Here is an 8,457-nt window from a genome sequence, read left to right as displayed (position 1 = left end):
ATCTATTTGTTACGGAGTTTTGAGCGTTACTGCCTCAAATGCACGGGTTTTATTCTGGACACTCCAGTTTCCTCCCACACGAAGCCAAAACGCTCCTTCATGGATTTCACCAAACATCCAAACGTGGAAGGACGCTCCTGACAAAAGTCAAAGAGACTCGGGATTTAGTTGAAAAAGAAATGGCAAATATTCTACATGTGCAGCCCTTTATCAATGTGCTGATGGATGACGACCTCCGCATATCATGGGATATTTTCTTGCCAGTATCAAAGAATGAAAAATCTGAATAGATTTGACCCTTTGTGGCAATGAAACAGGTGGTGTTAAGATGTTCAAACACCAAATAGAAACCTTTTGCAAGGAATCAAGTCTGCATGTTCACCACAATGTATGCATTGTCTTTGCAACTGATTGGCCCACACCAGAGACAGCTTTCTTTATGGCCTAGAGCACCTTGACACCTCGTGCTTTAATGCCAGAAAGGGTAAAACCGATTCTTAGTTGTCCTTCTTTGATACTGGCAAAAAAGGTCCCATTATATACCTGCTCACCCCGAGCTAGACATGCTCTGATACGTGCATTGGTATTGTGCTGTTGACCTTTTGGCGTTCTCTGGCTTCCACATGCTATGTGGTCCATTGGGGGTTATCAGACCACACTTCACCGCGCTGGCCACTGAGGTTTGGCAAAAGTTGAAGGGGCGAGAACTCGCACGTAATAAAGGGCATTATTTTGATTTAAAGCTTTCGTGACTGCAGGGATTCATATTCTTGGTTCTTTCGGTAAAGTCACGTAGAAGGGAAACAACAAAATAATAAAAATAATACATAATAAAATATAAAAAATAAAATTCTCACGACGTTTCGACTGCAACACAAGCAATCGCCATCAGGTGTGAAAAACACACCTGATGACGATTGCTTGTGTTGCAGTCGAAACGTCGTGAGAATTGTATTGTTTTATATTTTTATTATTTTATAGTTTCCCTTCTACGTGACTTTCCCGAAATAACCAAGCATATAAGGGCATTATTGTTCTGACTATATTTTTGGTGTGCAGGTGGTCCCATTTCACTCGACTGTGGAATTGACATATTTTATAGGGAGTATTAAGCGCCTTGTGTGAATCTCTCAGCACCAGCTCTCGCTCTCAGCAGGAGCCGCCTGCTTGATCTAAAGAGGTAACTGTTTAGCGATTCTCTGCCCTGATGCTTTCATTTGGTAAAGGTCATCCCTGAATGGAAATATAATGCAATGCTCGCTTCTCGTAATAATAATAGGATACGTGGCATCTTAAATCTTTATAATAAGGTTATGGGGTAAGTGGTAAAAAGGGTGGCCGTATTTATATTCATTCGCCGACTTTCCTCATTAGCCCGGTTTGACTTCAGAGATGGTGTCATCAGGCCGCCACGGTGGCGAGGAGATCTTAACTACCTCGCCGGGTATGCAGGAGGACGTGGGCTCGATCCCGATCCTGACGCCTGCTGTATATTTGGAGTTTGCGGTGTCATCATCGCAGTGACTAGGAGATGTTGACTACCTCGCCTGGTATGCAGGAGGTCGTGGGCTCGATCCAGACCCTGACGCCTGCTGTATATTTGGAGTTTGCCTTGTCATCATCATCGCAGTGGCTAGGAGATGTTAACTACCTCGCCTGGTATACAGGAGGTCGTGGGTTTGATCCAAACCCTGACGCCTGTCTGTATTTTGAGTTTGCACGTCTCCCCGTGGTCGTGTGGATTTTCTTCGGGCTCTCCCGGTTTTTCCCTCCAAGTTTAGAAACATTCGTTTGAGTATTTGGCTGCTGTACATTTCTACATGATAAGCCACTTCGTTGAGCTATCATTTGTGGCCAAGTCGCTTCTGAAAAAGAGCTACGTAGCTCAGTGGGCCTTACCTGGTAAAATAAAATAAAATTTTTATAGAGCTCTGTTGACTGGTGTGTAAATGAATACCGGTCCGCTCCAAGATTTGTTCACCCCGATAAATTTTCAGAAAATATTTGTCGCCAACAGTGACGTCTGTAACCTCGTGGTCAGGGTCAATGATTAGGACTAAGTTAAGATCAGCATTCATAATATAAGAAGACTCCCACATGTGATAAGAGTATATGTTATTGCATTAGCCCATTGGTATTCCAAACCAATATTGTTATCCAGCAGCATGTTTAAGCAAAAACTGTTGACGGGTTTCAACCTTCTGGGTTGAACAAATGCCGTTGGGTTTCCAGGTTATTGGCAAATGCCACACCATGACGGGAATCAAAAAATAAAATTTTACTGAACCTGGACTAAGCAACTATTTCCCAATAACTGCGGAAAGTGGTCGTAACACTCAGGTTTGAGTTGAACTTAACATGGGTTAGAGACTTTCTATTTTCTAAAAGAAAAATGAGAGTTATACATAAAAAATAAACAGGTACAAATGTTCAGAAGGGGAATCAACATACACACGCACCTCCGATTAGCACGGTTGGCTATGTACGGTGCGAAAGAAGTTCAACATACATACAGATATCGACGAATGTTGGCTTTTGGTGGGGGGAGGTGGGGGGAAGAATAATCATGCCTGGGGATCAATTTGGTCGTAGTTTGTAGTCTCTGACGCCGGCATGGCGAGGCACCGTGGTGAGGCCAGAACCATGGGGAGGCCGGCACCATGCTAGGGCCACTTCACCATCCCAGGTGCCGGTTAGTAAAATATACACCGGGAGTGGTGGTGTGTTGATAACCACCGACCCACGCCATGACTCGCGTATAAAGGTGCCCGATTTAAATGCCAATGTAATCCGATAATTTGGTTGTGGTGGTTGGTGATGACGATGGTGATGGTGGCAGTTGGTGGACAAGCCTGTGGAGGTGATGATGGTCGTGGTATTGCGTTGTGGGGAGCGGTGGTGTAGCGGTTAGCGCGCTGCGCTACGAACCCGGCGACCCGGGTTCGATTCCCGCTCACAGTCAACACCAGTGACAATTATCTGAACCGGTCCTGGACTTACCCTAGGTCGACTCGGCCTTAAATGAGTGCCGAGTACGTTGTCTAAAAACATTTCCACTCGGGAGACAAAGGCGGCCGGGCGTGGTGTTGGCCACCCACCCCCTCGTGTGCCGTGCCGGCCTTCATAGACGCTCGCTAACAGCACTTGTCCCAACAGTCTGTTAAGGCTACACGGGGGATCTCTGTTCTTTGTTCATTATTGGTGGAGGTCGTGGTGATGGCGGCGATGGTGGCAGAGGTGGTCACGCCCCAGAGGTCACCGAAATATCGCCCTTGGGTTCGAACGCACAAAAAAAAACCTCGAGCCTCTGTAAAGTCGTACTCTAGTAATAACGCCGCAATTCGTCATCGTTTGTTACCCACCACGTGACTCAATCACGTGTGAGCGCTTTATGATGCAAATCGGGTAACGTCTGTTTAACACGTGGTAGGCTTTCATAACCAATATTACTCATAATAAAGGTATTTGGGTTAGATCGCGTAAATATGAATGTGTCGTAACCCTCCACCACCCGACACAGCCAATTAGTAAGGGATTTGTCAAATCGCCCGATGATGCTGGATATAATTACCGGCGAAACGTCGTGCTACTCAAATTGTAAATGTTGTGGATTTGCTCTCCCAACACACCGGTGGGCTGAAGTTAGTATCTAACTTACTAATCGGCTGTGTCGGGTGGTGGAGGGTTACGACACATTCATACTCATGAACGGGTAACGTCTTTTCACCGCTCTCAACCCAACCGGCGCGCGGCAGAGGTCGCAAACGGGTTTTGATTCCTTACCCGTACCCGGCCGCACCAGGGTCGCAAATGGGTACCCGTTCCCAGCCGGGTACGGGTACTCGTTCCCTACCCGTACCTTACCCGAAATGAGTGACAAACGGTTACTCACCAGTGACTCACGGCCTACCCGTACCCGGCCGTTCCAGGGTCGCAAACGGGTACCCGTACCCGACCGGGTACGGGTATCGGGTAGGGTACGGGTATCGGGTACCCGGTTGCGGTGCTTCCCCGCGGCTTTGCATCCTGGCGGCGTCCCCCGTTTGCCCACCCCTACGGTGCCGCCGCCGCAGCCGCTGCTGCTGGTGGTACGTTCGGGGTTAAGCGAAGTCCAGGCGAGTAGGCGGCCGCGCCGCGTCTGGGCAGCACCACCGTCATAATTGATGGCGCTGCTCTGGCTCCCTGATCTCTGGGCTCCCAATCGGGCTCCCCCATCCTCCGGGGTAACGGAGCCAACAAAAATAGGGTCAGTCACCTCCACCCCCCGGGTCGCTGCCTGCACCGCTCCCCAGCGCTCTGTGCTTCTACCCCCCCCCCCCCCCACTAAGCCACCTCACACGACCACCTCTCTTCACCTCCCCCTGCCTTTGTCAACAGCTGTTTATCGGTTTCCTTGCCCCTCTGTGAACTCCACTACCTCCCCCTCTTTCATCGCCTCCTATCAGACGTTCACACGTCTGTTGGCCCGTATTCCTTACTTCAACCAATTTCCGCATCCGTCTTGTTTCCTCCGCTCTCCCCTTATCCTCTCTCGCTTTCCCCTTTCCCTCCCTCCCTCCCCCTCCTCCCGCTACTCATTCCTCCCTCGATCGTTCACATCGTCTCCCTCCCCCGACTGCCCCACCGCCATCCCCGTATCTCCACTCCACGTTTACCCCTTTGTCAAGATCCTCCCCCAGTGTTTTGCCAAACTGTCGTCGATGCCCCCATGATCGTCCCGTCCCCGCCGCCGTGGGTAGCTGTCCCGAGGACATCCGTGAGTCTCCGGCCGTGACGGTGACGCTCCCAAAATTGGTCGGGAGTGTAAAGCGATGCGGAGCGCCTCTCAAGACGATGCTTTTTGCACGTAGCTCTCCCCTCTTCCACCATCGCGAGATCGTTGTCTGTCTTGAGAGGTGGATATTTAGAAGACTTCCCGGGCAGGGGGTGGGGGAGGGGTGGTGGAAGTGTGGGGGGGGGGGGGGTCGTCCCCAAAGTTAATTTCAAGCTTTCAAACAGGGCCCTTGACAATAAAAATACGTTATAATGAATTTTCCGTGGTAAATATCAGCAACAACATTTTTTTTATGGGAAATCAACTCGATCTCTCCCCCCTTGTATCTGCCACTGTTATTCGTTCAATATCCAATATCTCCCGGTGCGTTTTGTAACTTCGAGGTGACAACCCGAATCCTTCCAGCACCTCCACCCCCCCCCCCCCCCACTGCCCCCCACCCCCCTACCACAAAACCCGACCACCCACCCCCCACCCCGTCACACAGCTTCCCATCGAAAGAGTAATTCCGCCGTCGTCTGCTCCGGGCTGTCAAAGTTAAGCTGTGCGCAGCGCCTGCTCGGGCCGGAGCGAACGGGATCACGTTCGCAGCGGCGCGGAACGCAGCGCCGGCAACGCAGAGAGCGGCCGTCTCCACCGGGGGGGGAGGCGTCACGTTGGCCAGGAGGCTCCAGGGGTCAGGCGACGCCGCCGAGTTCCTGGGATCGAATCCGAGCTGCAGCCGTGGCCTGGCATTTAACCGGCGTCATCGCACATGTCGCGAGTTGCCGGTCTCGGCACGGTCACCAACGGCTGCGCGCGAGGAGGAAAAAACAAACCTCATGACAGTAAATTTGCTTCTGCACTTAATTTGGATATATTCCGCCTTTAAGAATTCAAACAACTTTCGGTGTGTCATGAGACATTAACATTGTGCCCCTTGTATGGGTAAAACACCTTCCGAAGAGATTTTATTGCTCGCTTTGTGACATCTTCCATGGCCATTCTCTGACACAGGGTGCTGCACGTGGCCGCTGCGTGCATCCGCGGTTGCGTTTTAATTGCACGAAATCACAACGTCGGTACCACGATGATCATTGGTTTTGGAGGCACGTGACGATTACTGGGACGTGTTCGAGGTTCGAGTAACCCCCCCCCCCCCAATTCTTAGGGTCACCACCGTGTTGCGAGGTCGTGCGTTACGTGCCCCGTTTGCTTTATAATCGTTTAGGAAAATGCGCGCCGGTGTTTGTTCGGGATCTCTCGGACGGGCCGGTTGTCTACTCTTTGTCGCCCTCGACATTGTTTTTGATTTGTAGCGTGTTTGCATCTTAACCCCCTCTTGAATATTACCCCTTTTGGGAAGGTAACCGGTAACCGTAGTGGTCCCGGAGGGCTACCACTGTCGCGTCAAGTGACCGTGCCGTAACTGCCGAGGCCCGTGGTTCGAATCCATGCAGCCACCCCCATGGTGAAACCGGCTTCTCAATTTCATCGTAGGCTTTCACGACCTATGTTATGCTTCATAATCAGTGGCTTATTTTGGATTAGATCGCGTCCGTATGTTGTCAAAACAATTAAAACTATGACCCTCCGCCACCTGACGGAGCCAATGAAAACAATGCGTCACGTGAAAGCTTTGCTTCGCCCACACCCGATGACCCTCGTGGTTGTAAATGTCCAGCGAAACGTTGTACAAAATTGTCGAAACGTACCTTTGCTTTTCAATGTAACCGGTTTGTAAAAAAAAAAATCAGGTGGCACAATCGCCCAACTTGATTTGACTGGCTCTGTCGGGTGGTGGAGGGTTATCGTAGAACAAATACAGAAAGAAGCTCACGGCACGCGCAGTAAAACGTCACAGACATCGCGTGCCGAACAGCCACGCGGTACGACCCTATCAATAAACATTGGGGAGCTGCGAAACGAAGCAGCCGTATAGCTCATCGGACATGCCAAACATCGCCGAAAGGAGTTAATTTCTATATAATTGAGGCAAAACCGTGGTTATCTTGGGAATTTAACACCACCGCGGAGCTCTGAATAAGTCTTAGTACGGTCCGCTCGCATGTTAAAGTGGTCGCGCCATGCGCCTCTGGGATTAATATTGGATGTTTACCAAACCTACGGTTCGCTGCCCTTAAAATACATATCGGGTTTCGAGGGTGTTCAAATACGACCGCAACATTCTGTACAGAAACAGCGGGCATGTGTATTGTTTATATGATAGAAAAAAAAAATAGGCAGTCATATGCAGATGGGAAATGGAAGCTATTGGTTCTGGATCTAAACTGGGGCAGGGAACTGGAGGGGAGTAGAGTGAGATGAGAGGGGAGAGGCAGGAGAGTGCGTGGAGGAGAGTCGAGTGAGATGAGAGGGGAGAGGTAGGAGAGTGTGTGGAGGGGAGTAGAGTGAGATGAGAGGGGAGAGGTAGGAGAGTGTGTGGAGGGGAGTAGAGTGAGATGAGAGGGGAGAGGTAGGAGAGTGTGTGGAGGAGAGTCGAGTGAGATGAGAGGGGAGAGGTAGGAGAGTGTGTGGAGGGGAGTAGAGTGAGATAAGAGGGGAGAGGTAGGAGAGTGCGTGGAGGGGAGTAGAGTGAGATGAGAGGGGAGAGGTAGGAGAGTGTGTGGAGGGGAGTAGAGTGAGATGAGAGGGGAGAGGTAGGAGAGTGTGTGGAGGAGAGTCGAGTGAGATGAGAGGGGAGAGGTAGGAGAGTGTGTGGAGGGGAGTAGAGTGAGATGAGAGGGGAGAGGTAGGAGAGTGTGTGGAGGAGAGTCGAGTGAGATGAGAGGGGAGAGATGGAGAGTGTGTGGAGGGGAGTAGAGTGAGATAAGAGGGGAGAGGTAGGAGAGTGCGTGGAGGGGAGTAGAGTGAGATGAGAGGGGAGAGGTAGGAGAGTGTGTGGAGGGGAGTAGAGTGAGATGAGAGGGGAGAGGTAGGAGAGTGTGTGGAGGAGAGTCGAGTGAGATGAGAGGGGAGAGATGGAGAGTGTGTGGAGGGGAGTAGAGTGAGATAAGAGGGGAGAGGTAGGAGAGTGCGTGGAGGGGAGTAGAGTGAGATGAGAGGGGAGAGGTAGGAGAGTGTGTGGAGGGGAGTAGAGTGAGATGAGAGGGGAGAGGTAGGAGAGTGTGTGGAGGAGAGTCGAGTGAGATGAGAGGGGAGAGGTAGGAGAGTGTGTGGAGGGGAGTAGAGTGAGATGAGAGGGGAGAGGTAGGAGAGTGCGTGGAGGAGAGTCGAGTGAGATGAGAGGGGAGAGGTAGGAGAGTGCGTGGAGGGGAGTCGAGTGAGATGAGAGGGGAGAGGTAGGAGAGTGCGTGGAGGGGAGTCGAGTGAGATGAGAGGGGAGAGGCAGGAGAGTGCGTGGAGGGGACACGAGTGAGATGAGAGGGGAGAGGTAGGAGAGTGCGTGGAGGGGAGTCGAGTGAGATGAGAGGGGAGAGGCAGGAGAGTGCGTGGAGGAGAGTCGAGTGAGATGAGAGGGGAGAGGTAGGAGAGTGCGTGGAGGGGAGTCGAGTGAGATGAGAGGGGAGAGGTAGGAGAGTGCGTGGAGGAGAGTCGAGTGAGATGAGAGGGGAGAGGTAGGAGAGTGCGTGGAGGGGAGTAGAGCGAGATGAGAGGGGAGAGGCAGGAGAGTGCGTGGAGGGGAGTCGAGTGAGATGAGAGGGGAGAGGTAGGAGAGTGCGTGGAGGGGAGTCGAGTGAGAT

Source organism: Lampetra fluviatilis, chromosome 42 (assembly GCF_964198595.1).
Source record: "Lampetra fluviatilis chromosome 42, kcLamFluv1.1, whole genome shotgun sequence".
In the NCBI taxonomy this organism is placed as follows: Eukaryota; Metazoa; Chordata; class Hyperoartia; order Petromyzontiformes; family Petromyzontidae; genus Lampetra; species Lampetra fluviatilis.
Note: the sequence above shows the minus strand (reverse complement) of the source record.